This window comes from Pinus tabuliformis, chromosome 4_1 (assembly GCF_031772625.1).
Source record: "Pinus tabuliformis cultivar Carrire ecotype Pingquan chromosome 4_1, CPIR1, whole genome shotgun sequence".
NCBI lineage: Eukaryota > Viridiplantae > Streptophyta > Pinopsida > Pinales > Pinaceae > Pinus > Pinus tabuliformis.
In genome coordinates, this window is record NC_142303.1 from 179,311,035 (window position 1) to 179,324,758 (window position 13,724).

The following is a 13,724-nucleotide window of genomic DNA, read 5'->3' on the forward strand; positions in this document are numbered from 1 at the left end:
CCCTTTTGAAGATTTCCAATTACAGCGATTAATTTTGCTCTATGCATGTGTTTTCTCTCCATATTGTTACAACCTTAAAACCTTGTTTTATGAGCCTGAGTATCTACTCATATTCAATTTCATCTTCATCTAATTCACTCAATTTTTCAACGTACTCATCCTAAAATGAACCATTTTCCACTTATATAAGGAAGGTAATACCAAGGGAAAAGGGGAAGAAACATATGAACCATTCTCCATTTATATATAATGGAAGTCATTGTTATATTAAAAGAAAAAGGGAGAAGAAATATAGTAATTTTATCTAAATTTTTTAATTTCTATATATATAGTTGGCATTGAAATATTCTATTTAATATGGACATTGATATATTTCATTTATAAACCACAATGTTCGTATTAAAATATTATTCTATTAGCACTATATTTTTAAACACATATTGATATTATTTCACCATGTATGGTGAAATCCCTAAAAAGGGTGATGAGCACAGAGCAGAAGGGTGTAAGGAGGAGAGCGATTAGTGTGTCATCATCCCACCTAGACACTAGGTAGGAGGTTGTCACAACACACCCCATGCAATTGTTATCATAATTCCATTCGATATGTCAAGACAACAAAGGAGGGGCGGGGGCGGCGGTTGGGCAAGGGCAAGTTGTGTTCCTCGTCTCACTCAAAATAATGTTGAGAATTCAATAGGGAAATGAGTATGTTAATTTTATTTAACTTGATAACTGTTTGTGTTACCTTCTTTCTTATTAGCTTTGTTACTTATTATTTCAGTGTGAGAAACATCAACAAATTAAAGAAACAATAAGAACAGTGACAGAGTATATAGGCTACCAGTTAGGGCCAAAACCCCTCCTCTTGAGGGGAAAACCCTTAAATCTCTTCTCTTCTTGTTGATACTTCAATTGATGAATACCATGACCTAATGACTCAGACAAATACCTTCCAAGATCAAGATCAACTTGGCCTCCTGTTGCAAGAACTTCAACCTCCCGTTGCAAATCTGAAATTCTATCTTTCGGCAACTGTTGCAACTGTTGTTGTTCCTCTAGAAGACTTCAATCTTCTTCATATGGACTTCTCTTCCCTTCTCTTTCTTTTTCTTGTGACTTAGGGCTAATGAGACACCCTAAGTGACCTTCGCTTCAATTCCTTTTTCTCTTTCCTCCAAGATCGAATCAAAGACAACCCCAACGCAGAAACCCTATCTTTGACTTTCATGTGGGAAAGAGAGAGAGCTAGCCCAAGCACTTTGACTTCCTTCAACTTCTTCTTCTCCCTTCTTCTTCAATCTTTATTAGTCCTCCTTTTCTCATATAATGAGAGTGAGTGAGTGTGTTTAATGGAGCACGAGTTCATTGTTGAAAATAGCAACAAGAAATGATAAAAATAGAAATGCTAAAAATAGCATTTTAGGATATACTCCAACTCTGTTGAAAATAGCAAAAAATAGAAATGTTAAAAATAGCATTGCTATAAATAGTATTTCGGGATATATTCCAATTTTGATTTGTCCTTGAATCAAAATTGAGAATTAAAATTCGAGTTTAGTCTCACTAACTATTTGAAAAATAATTAATTAATTCATCTTGAGTTAATTAGTTGGAGAAATTCAAACATGAAGTCTTTGTGAAGACATGCAATAGTTATCCCTTTGATTGAGGAATTTATCCCTTAATTAAGGAGATAAGGATGAGTTGTATTAGCTAGCTCAGTTAACTGAGTTATGTCCAGTTAGATTAGTTCCAAACAGTTTGTGGAATTGATTGTGAGTTCAATCAGTTAATGCATGCATGCATGCAACTAGTGTTCTCCAGATAACTGAATATTCTCTCATAAATAACTCCTGCATGTCAGTTCAGACAGAGACCTAGTTGATATTAAAGAGATGGACATTGTACTATCAGTTGGAGGAATTTTCCTATAAAGGAAACTCATCCATGCAGAAGGAATTCATTGCTTCAGGATTGTGCAGTTACTACAGAGGTTAGCAGTAGTGTGTGAGGTGAGAATTACACAAGTTGCAGTTGGAGGACCCAAGAAAAACTGCGCAAGGAAATAGGAGGCTTGGAGGACAGAGGAGTAGACATATGTGTTGTCTATTCTATCTATGAGCAGCAGTGAGGGATTGTACTGAGAGCTAGATAGCTTGAGAGCTAAAGCTTTGTGTAATCCTGAGATATTTCCACTCGTATGATAATACAGATAGCAGGGCTTTTAGCTGAGGCTTTCCCCAAAGTATTCTTCTGTGTTTCATGTATGATTGAATCTTCTTCTTTGTTATATGTGTTATGTTTGATCTTGCTCAAAATCGATTAAGCTTCCACAAGTTTGATTGTAGAATTAGATTAAGTATTTCTCTTTAGTACATTGAATAATCAGTTTAATCTACAGTGAGAAATTTCTACATGGTATCGGAGCGAGGTTTTGTAGAAAAAGTTCTACAAGGTATCGGAGCAAAGGTTATCATAGCTGTGAACAGTTTACTAAGAAGAATTTGAAGTTTGAAGTTCGGGGTTACAGGTGCAAACCAAATTCACAAGATGGGACATTATGCAACTAATTTCCCATCGAAGAAGTCCAAGAAGGGATCCTAAAAAGGATCGGAAGGTGAGGCATTAGCCTCTCAGTTCGAAATGGATTTTACCCTCATTGCATGCATGGTTTCATCGATGATGGGTTGTGGTTGGTTTCTTCATAGTGGAGCCTCATTCCACCTGACCAGCGATAAGAGTTTATTCAGTACCTTGGAGGGGAACGACCTCTAGATGCGCATAGAGATGGGCAATGATAGAAAGTACAGTGTTTCAGCTGAAGGTACGGTTGTGTTTCAGAGGGAGCATGGATCTCCTCTCACCCTGACTGATGTGAAGTATGTGCCTGGACTGAAGAAAAACTTGGTATCTATCGTGGTGGTGGAGGACAAAGGCTACGATGTTGTCTTCAGTAAGGGAAAAGTTTTCCTTAGACACATCACCACGGGTCAGGTGAAACAAATCAGTTCACGGATACAGAACCTATATGCTCTTGAGGTTCAAGATGCATGCAAGGCCTTGAGGAGCAAGGCAACTATTAGAGACTTGGTTGTTGAGAGGGAGAGTAAATTGCCTCCCAACATGCAGCCTCAGAATAAGTCTCAGAAAATTGTGGAGGAGCCATAATTGGTGAAGCTGCCTCAGGAGGTTGTGGAGCAGCCACAACTGGAGAAGCTGAGAGGAGATCGAGTGGAGGCATCTACTCATGCACAGACCTCCAGTAGGGGGAAATTTCAAGCCAAGTGGGCAGAGGGATCACACGCAGCCATACCTCCAAGTGCGAGATGGGGCGATATGAACTGATAGTCCCTAGAAGGTTGAAATAGGGGCAGGATCATTGAGGTACCCAGCCTCTTTGATTAGACCTTGCTACGGGAGTCCCAACGAGGAGTAGCAAGACTGGCTGAGTGGCTAGAAACAGATGTGGATGGAGTGGCAGAGGGAGCTTCAGCACTAGAGGGTGTTTCTAGCCCAACAGGGAGGTCAATTGGGAGATCAGTTACTTACTTCTCAGTAACTGAGTTGTAGTGCAGCAGTGGGTAGCGGATGCGACATGATGAGAGGAGATGCAGTGCGGATGCAATCCTAGGAGATAGGACTAGCAACAGCACAGATGCAGCAGGAGGAATCAGTGCGATTGATGTAGTTAGAGATCAAAGTGACAGAGGCTAAAGAAGTGAGATACTGAAGAGCACAGAGGTGTAGAGTTTTCAATCAACAGAGGCAATAGTAGTCAGATACTTTGATGACAGAGGCATCATTTTGATTCAGGTTGGATATATTTCTTTTTGTTTCTAGAGTTGCCGGAGCAACAACACTTGAGAGAAGTGTTCCATGCAGAAAATTCCAAAGGTTCAGGATTGGGATCAAGTTGAATGCCTTTCTTGTTGAGAGGGAGTGTTGAAAATAGCAACAAGAAATGATAAAAATAGAAATGCTAAAAATAGCATTGCTATAAATATCATTTCAGGATACTCCAACTCTGTTGAAAATAGCGAAAAATAGAAATGCTAAAAAAAGAATTGCTATAAATAGCATTTCAGGATATATTCCAATTTTTATTTGTCCTTGAATCAAAATTGAGAATTCAAATTCAAATTTAGTCTCACTAGCTGTTTGAAAAATAATTAATTAATTCATCTTGAGTTAATTAGTTGGAGAAATTCAAACATGAAGTCTTTGTGAAGACATGCAATAATTATCCCTTTGATTTAGGAAGTTATCACTTAATTAAGGAGATAAGGATGAGTTGTATTTGAGTTGTAATTAGTTAGCTCAATTAACTGAGTTATGTCCAGTTAGATTGGTTCCAAACAGTTTGTAGAACTGATTGTGAGTTCAGGCAATTAATGAATGCATGCATGCAACTAGTGTTCTCTAGATAACTGAATATTCTCTCATAAATAACTCATGCATGTCAGTTCAGACAGAGACCCAGTTGAGATTAAAGACAGGGACATTGTACTATCAATTGGAGGAATTTTCCTATAAAGGAAACTGATCCATTAAGAAGGAATTCATTCCTTCAGGATTGCACAGTTACTACAGAGCTTAGCAGCAGTGTGTGAGGTGAGAATTACACATGTTGCAGCTGGAGGACCCAAGAGAAACTGCACAAGGAAGTAGGAGGCTTGGAAGAAAGAGGAGCATGCATATGTGTTGTCTATTCTGTCTATGAGCAGTAGTGAGGGATTGTACTGAGAGCTGGATAGCTTGAGAGATAAATCTTTGTGTAATCCTAAGATATTTCCACTTGTATGATAATATAGATAGCGGGGTTTTCATCTGAGGCTTTCCCCAGAGTATTCTTCTTTGTTTCATGCATGATTTAATCTTCGTCTCTGTTATATGTGTTCTGTTTGATCTTGCTCAAAATCGATTAAGCTTCTGCAAGTTTGATTGTAGAAGTAGATTAAGTATTTTGCTTTAGTACATTGCATACTCAATCTAAGCTACAGTGAGAAATTTCTACATTCATCTCTATATATAGGTTTCTTCAAGAGTAGACATGGCTCTTCATGTAGGTCGACTTGATCATGGAGGTATGTCATACAGAAGGGCATCATGAGTGACATAGTCAATTTTGTGCTTATCTAAATATTATTTTGTGATCACCCAAGGATCATTTGGCACAACCTTGTCCACCCATATACAAATATTAGATAAAAAACTTTACTTAATTATGCATCAAGGATGTAGCAAAACAACCTCACTAGTTCATCACCTCTATGTAATTAATTAAAATAAACTAATATAACAACTTCATTACTTTTTTAAACATGAAATCAATGTCGATGCCACTATCATCCACAAAGCACATAATACAAATTTCAAAAGCACAAAACATGAGACCCCATTAGTTAAAAAAGTTTTATTCACTTATTTGTAATGAACATTTGAAACACTACAATGAAAAACTATTAAACAAATTACTCAATGTCAATGTTACAAAGTCCATTATAGTAAAATTCCTAGCTAACAATAATATTAAATAAACTAGAAACCAAATATATTTCAACAATCTCAATAATTCTCAAACATTTTCATCTCAAGAGACCGAAAATTAGGTTTGAATCTAGAGGGGTTGCCTTTTGGATGGGCACCATGCTTAAGGCCGATATGAAATGCTTCTCCATCTATCATCGTTACCTTAAGGAATCCCTGCCTAACACAACCAACTAACTTTCCATTGAATACCTAAAGAACTTGTTACAAGGGAAAATAAATTGAAAATTAGTGTTCAACTCATTTGAAAATGGTTTCTTAATTTTCCTTTTTACTAGTATAGGATCACTAGGTGTTAATTTATGAGCTGATAATGGCTCAATTAAAGACAAATCTAATATTTCTATTGACAATTCCATTCGTTATATATAATCATATTTTCATCAAAATTGAATCTAGATAAATATATCAAGAGAGTGCCATAAAAAATGCCACAGAAGTTTACCCTAAAAATCTTCCACAAGCTAATGGGCCTAATCTTCACGAAACCCTACTAAATATCTTCATTTTTAAATATTTTTTTGTTTATGGTTAATATTTGCAACAAACATTTCTTGGCTATTTGATGCACCACATTACTCTGAAGGCCATGATTAAGGCATATATGAAGGAAGTGCAAGAGTCTCATGTTTAGGTCATATAAGAATATTATTGCATGGTAGGTTAGGTAGTATAGAATACTTTTCTCAATTTACTTGTCTACTCAAACATTAAGTCCATGTGAGATATGTTGGGGATATCTTAGTAAAGGAAACAAAAATTAAAGATGTATATTCCTTACCATCAATTGATGAAAATTTGTAAGGCGCCTTCTCAAATATTATTTGTAAGGTTTTAGCAATAATACAATTCAATGTGAGTAATAAGGTTGCTTTGAAAAAGGATGAGATGGTTCATAAAAATGTATCCTAATTCTTGTCCTCTATTGGAGCATCACTTGAACCCTTGCCCAAACAAAAGAAGTTCTCTTATTTGCATATCTTCCTTCACTGCTACCAGTGAAAAAGTTGATGGTCCCTCTTCCAAGCCTCCTCCTTGGTCAGATTTTGAAGAGCTCAAAAATAACCCTCATTGGGTCTCACTTAAGAATAAAAAAGGACCAGTATATCCCAAGAACCTGCCGTATCTTATAGAGTATTATATTATGCCCAACCTCCTCCCATGTCTCATAAAGGTCTAGTTTCCACTGCCCCCAACCTTTAGTACAATGATGCAGGAAAACTCTAGACTCAATTATCTGCCTTCCAAAGGAGAGGTATACACTAAGGGTAGCAATGGTATTGAAAATTTGGTAATGGATCTAATTCTCTAAATCTCTACAAATAAGTCTTTATAACATCTTCAAAACTACAAGAAACATGCTCTAATATGTCGATTTAATGGTTACTAGCTAAATGAAAAACTACCACCAAGATTAAAGGGTCCCCTAAACTAAAAAGGCCTACGAAGTTTTATACAATAGGCTTCCTCTCAATTACTTTTAAAACCTCAAATACAAAAAGTGGATTCTAAGGAGAAAAGCTTAGTTTTGGAAGAGAGTTTGACTCTTGCTGAAGCTATGATTTCCTAAGTTTTACCCAACAACCAAGTCTATCACCAACACTCTGGTTTGAGTGAGACTCCTAAACTTTATCATTTACTTATGGGATGGAATAAGTATTTCAAGAAATGGTAATGACCTCAGCATACATTTAATATTAGATAGTAGAAATGAGGAAGGTAGTGAATTACTTTTTTGTTAGACTTTGACATCATGAGTTGAGCTTGATTTAAAAAATTGTTTACTAAGAAAAATCACCTTGAACCTAGATGGAACCCAATCGATTCAACTAGATTATGAAAACGTCAACCAAATGTCGAACATGCCTTGACATAAGACCTTTTATGAAAAAATACCCCTAAATGATCCCTAAACAAGGAAATAATACTCCTTCTATTCCCCAAAATGTATATCAAGAAGATTTTGGACAATTTAACGCAATAAAGAGTTGAATTTATTAGATAACTAGAGCAAGGATGAAAATGAAGTTGCTACATAAATATAATTTCCCCTAGGTACAAAATCATCCAAGATAAGTCAAAGATTTACCCTGTATAAGGGAAAGAAAACCAAAAACATGTGTCATCTTTGGAATCCTTGATACATAGTTTTCCAAATTATCGTACAAATGTAAGGATTCCCATTATTTTAAAGAAGATAGAGTAGAGACTCTTAAAGTTTCTCCATATTTGAAAAATCCTTCCTAATGTGCCTCTCTATCAAAATCTTAGAAAGACCAATCCCATTAGATATATTCTTAATTGCTATTTTCCCTATCTCAGTTTCTGTTATGTTCCTGAATGGATAACAACCAATAAATAATGTTTAGGTTTACTGCCATGGTGAAAGCTACTAACTGAAGAAAAAACATCGAAGAGAAACTGATGGTTTTCCCCAATGAATAAAAAATTTAAAATTTGATCACACACAATTAAATATTCCAAATGTTTGAAATATGAAATAAAAATCTCAATTTTGTTAAAATATCTACATTATTTGACAACAAAAAAAGAATACTTTGACATTAAAAGGTTTTCAAGGATTCATAAGGTAACCAAAAATAAATTATGATTCGAGAGAAGTTGTGGGCAACATATCAGGCCTAAGAGTCTCCAATATAATTGTTACCTCAGCTAAGAAATGTATTTCTTACAAACTACCTACCACATCCATTTTCCAAAACATGATTTACTATAATGCTTACCATCCTATTTAATGTGTTCATGTCCATTTTTTTCCCACTTTTGTATATGGGATAAATAATTTAAAGTTAAGCATTTCTCTATTACATTTATGATTTTGACCTTGATGTACCTAGAGCTTTTAGGCTTAATCCTACCATGAAGTTTGTAATGCATCCTAAATGCTAGCCACCCCTTCTAACTCTTGAGATGATATATAATTCCCTGATCCATTTTGGACACTTTTTTCAGTTAGGAATGATAACATGGACTTTAGAAATTGTTAAAAATCACCACCTATAGGCATGGTTAAGGAAGTTCCTTTTTTCTGTTTTGTAAAAGATACCAGATAATTTTTCTACAAAAATTAAACACAATGAAATTCAATTTAGTCCCTAGCTCAAGCAAATTTCAAACCATTAAATCTAATTTAAAGTAAAGAATTAGCCAAAAATATTTCAAATTTCAAGATGTTGCAATTAGCAGGCTAAAACTTTGTTGTGGAATCATCTCTAAAAAATTACCTAGTATTAGATTCGACATGCATACTAATAGTTCTTGTTTAGATTATTGGAAGAATTAAAATGATCTATGCAACTTTTTTAGACGTAAAATTATATATGTATCCATTATCTCACACGTAATCAATTTCTTATGAAAGAAGAGTATCATCATTCACATGCTACCCAGATCACCAACTCTCAAATCCCTATTATGATGAGATAATAAATACTTTTGGTGCCCCAATGTATACATTTGAATAAAGAAACAAGAGGAAGGATATTTGCACATCAAACCAGAGACTTGCAGCTCAAAATAATCATTGCTTCTCCCTCTAGAGAAATCCAAGGGGAAAGTAGATGATATTTCTATAACATGTCATGCTATCTATGAAATATGCATGAAATTTTAGATTTCTAATATTATTCATAATATTTCAGCTAGTTACACTCTCCACACAAGAGGTAGTCCCATATATTGATAAGACCCAAGTTTGCTAAATTTTAAATTCTCATTTATGTGCACATGTCTCATTTGTCTTACAACTACAACCAATACTTGTTTGTTGTGTATGAAAAATATTCACAAACATCTATAGAACCCATGCATCCATATTTTATTGAGGCAACTTTGGTAATGAAAATATTCTATATGGATTCCTTAAATTTTTGCAAGGCTTCTTCTAAGCATTTAATAATTATCAGTGCTTGCCTTGAGCAAAGAAATGTATTCTCAAACAGAAAAAAGAGGTATTCTCGTGTCTATTTTGAATTGCAAAGAAGTAAGATAGTTCAAAAAACTTATCCAAACCAACGCAAAGGTGCATGTGAGAAATACGGGATGAGCTATGAGATTGGAAAGAGGGATTAGATAATGGAAGATTAAGAACACAAGATACTTGTCAGTAACATATGTTAGTACTTAATGTTATATCAACACAAATCATCCAAACAAGAAGGAAACATGTTTTAGCATTGATGTATCTACCATATGATATGACTCTTAAATAACGATATTGTAATCCTCCATGAAATATATTGATCTATCACCTTAAAATGTCATAAAAAGTGGGGAAAATCTCAATTTATTTTTCTTAACCAACAAATAACTATTTAAAATACATATTTTCTGGTAGGTTTTCTTCAAATAATAGTATGATATTTTTCTTTCTAATGGCGTAGTGATTGGGAAATATTATTAATACTATAATGTATACTTTCAAAATTAAACAAAAGAGTTTCGTCTTCAAAGATCTCAACAACAACACATGGTCCAATCTCCTCTTCATTGTTGAGAAATAAGATAGGCATCATATCCAAATCACAGCCAACATGACATGCCTTGGAAAACTAATATGTACTATCCACTTACACAAACTACAATTCATAAACTCCAACTGGTCTAGAGTGAATATTGATGAGGCCCCAATATCTTCTTTTGAGTTGACATATTGTTGGTTATCAAGGCATTCAAACCAGGGATAGATCTAGTCAAATTTCGTTGTGGGATTTTCACATGCACACATGCCCAGAGAGAGAGAGAGAGAGAGAGAGAGAGAGATCCCAATCAGGACACAAAAATATGCTCACCCTCTCTCCATAATAGGTTTTGTGGTAGAACAATATCCAATTGCTAAAAGGGAACCATATAGAAAGAGAAAGAAAATAACAACACCAGATACATAAATGTAGTCCATTAACACTACATTGCTATCATTTTTATGTCTACAATCCTGTTTTGTAGTATCTTGAGCCAAAACTAAAAGAAAGCGATAAGGATTTAAGTAAATTTGCAAATTACGCAGAACATCATCCAAGAATTAGGGAAATACCATGGGAAGCAAGTTCATTGGGCTCAACCTTACGGGATCCATAGCATGCCTTCAAACACTCATCCAAGAATATCTATGCTATAAGATTCTGCATTGACTTTGGACTCTTCAGAGTAGACTTTCGACCCCATGATGTATCCCATTATCTTGAGAGGATATTTCTTCATCAAATTCTCATCCTATCCTCATTCTTTCTAATTATTGCTCTCTTCTTTCCCACATTATCTCTAGAGCCTCCATCTTATTTCTTCTTCTACTTACCCTAGTAATGGGCGTGATGATAATGATGATGTTGCTTATGACCATTTCCTTCCTATCATCTACTAACTCTTCCTCTTAGTGAAGAATGATGATCCTCATGTCACGACTTGGTACCTTGGTGAAGTACCAACTTTTCCTTCAAAGATATCAAAACTAAAATTTACTTTTCTATATCCTCACACCCTCTTCCCTCTATTACTCCTACCCTATCCCACTCATCTAAACCTCTAGATCCATAATTGATAATCAAAGTCTAGTGAAAATCAATATGCATATTTTACTGCAAAAACATGTCCAAATCAATATTCTCTTTGCCATCCCAGTATGGAAGCTCTCTATACTAATATTTAAGCTTATTGGGGACATAACCCAAGCATTTCAATAGTTCAGGGAGAAAAAAGTTCAAAAACCCTCAAATAACTTGGGATCACCTCTTGGAATGCCTTGCACATGAGCCCTCTCTTCTATTCAAACCTATGATACCATCCAAAATGAGGGCATCAAATAGTTGTCCATCCTCACCGTCTTTATCAAAATCTTGACTAATAGCCATGCAACCTCTATCTCCTCACTTTCCTCCTTTCTTTGTTTCTTGATCTTACACTTGTCATAGGTGAACAAAGACTCCCCCTTCATGTAGCTTGAGAAGTGTGTGTGAACCCAAACCCCACATTTTTCACAACTAACCATTTCTTTACCATCATTAGATTTTACCTCACAAGCACAATCCACAATCCATGAACCATCACCCAGTTGTCAAGCTCGGAGCTTAACGATTTATGTGAGTGCCCCTACCCCTTCATGGCTTCATAGGGAACCCATAATTTTAATGAGACTTTAGTACATGAAAAAAAAAATTATTACAAAATTTGTACCTTGGGAGTTCCAATGATCACTATTTCTATTCGTTTAGATCAATTTGACCTAGATAATGTTATTTTGGGCTTCAATCCACACCTCTTAACACTGCAACAACCAATCTGTCTTTCTTGTTTTCTAACCATGTCTTCTAGTAGAGCTATAGCTTCCAACGTGAGGAAGAAAAAATACATGTATGTCAAGGCAATGCTTAAATGATGAATAACATAATTTTCCACATATGCTTTCAAAATAACACATGTACTGTAAACACGTTATGATTTAGTATTTCTCTTATCAAGTTTCTTTACAATTTGATTAAAACATTATAGGAACATATAAAATAGTACATAATGTGTAAAGGTTTTTTATATTTTGAAAACATTACATTTAGTTTTGAACAAATCCTATTGATTTCTCTAGTTTCTATAAGAGTATCAATGGATTAAGAAGGATAATAGAGTTTACAACCTAGTCAAACACCAGATATTTGACTAACATATCATCAGATATTTGATGATAATTGTGTTCGTCAAATATTCGACAAAAGTTTCCGCTTTAAAGAAAATACGCAAGTAAAAGCTTACAGTACAGCCAAATTGTGAGAATAAAATGTTAGATTTTCCATCCATATGTACTAGTAGGGGGATTAAATCAAGAATATTTTACATAATATGGTTACATGCTCTGCCAAGTGAGCTACCACCAGGGAACTTATTCTTCTTCTTATTAACCATGGTCAATTCGTAACATGTTGGAGTAATATGGGTGAGGCCCTAGATCAAATATTTCGGCTACTACTATATCACAAAAAATATATCGAATAGCTTTCAAGCTAGATATACCAATAACTTATGACTTAGACATAATATGTCACATTAGTGGGGATGCCTACTCTTCGATATTTATCACAATGGGCCAAAGATGGAGCTTGGAATTGAACTTGAGTGGATGAGAGAACATATTATGCTTCTAACTACTTGGAATGCCAACCTAAGAGCCAAAGGCTTCCTTTATTAAGAAGAACATGAGGGTGGTATTAGATCCACTTATGTGTGGATAAGTGACAATACAATTTTTAATATAGTCTCCTTAGGTGCAACCACACACTGCACATGAATTGAACCTTGGTTTAAGGTTAAACACTCACCATTCTCCACCATCATCAGATCCAACCAATTTGGGTTTTTTAAAATGGAGGACATGATAAACCACTTTGGTCGGCTTATTCCCGCACAGATTACAATACCATTTAATATGATCTCTCTATATAAGTGCAACCACATGTTCAACAACAACCTCAAAGTGTCCCTAGACTCTAGGCTAAGGCCTCACACGAATCCAACCCCCTTAGGTGAGAGTTGTTACTATTTTAATATAAAGCTAATAAATCATAAGGAAATAAGTTAATTAGGGGAAATTTTAATTTTAAAATTTCTAATCATCAATCAATAAGAATTTCAATATTAAAATTATGCTCTAAATTTGTTTTGATTAATGTTAAAATATTCTAAATTACGATACTAATGAATTAAGATTATACTTTAATTTTAAAAATAAATTTATTTGTTTAATTATCAATTCACTCTATAAATCACTAACACTTATAGAAATTAATAATTTAATAATACTCAAACACAATAGAAAATGATTTTTTTTAATAAAACAATACATAATCTATAAAGTAATTTTTTTGAAATAAACCTATACCTATAAAATTTTAAACATTCAAAATAAAAGTGCAAAAAATTAAGAAAAATGAAAACAAATACATTGTCACATTATTATATATATATATATATATAACTAACTAACTAACTTGAGGGTAAGCTTATGGTTCTTATCATGATCATACTCATAACCTTACGGGCATTCACGTCAAGTAAGTCATATATATATTGGTATTAGAGCAGAAAAATGAAAACAAATGCATTGTCACACTCTATATATATATATATAACTTACTTACTTTCTTGAGGGTAAGCTTATGGTTCTTATCATG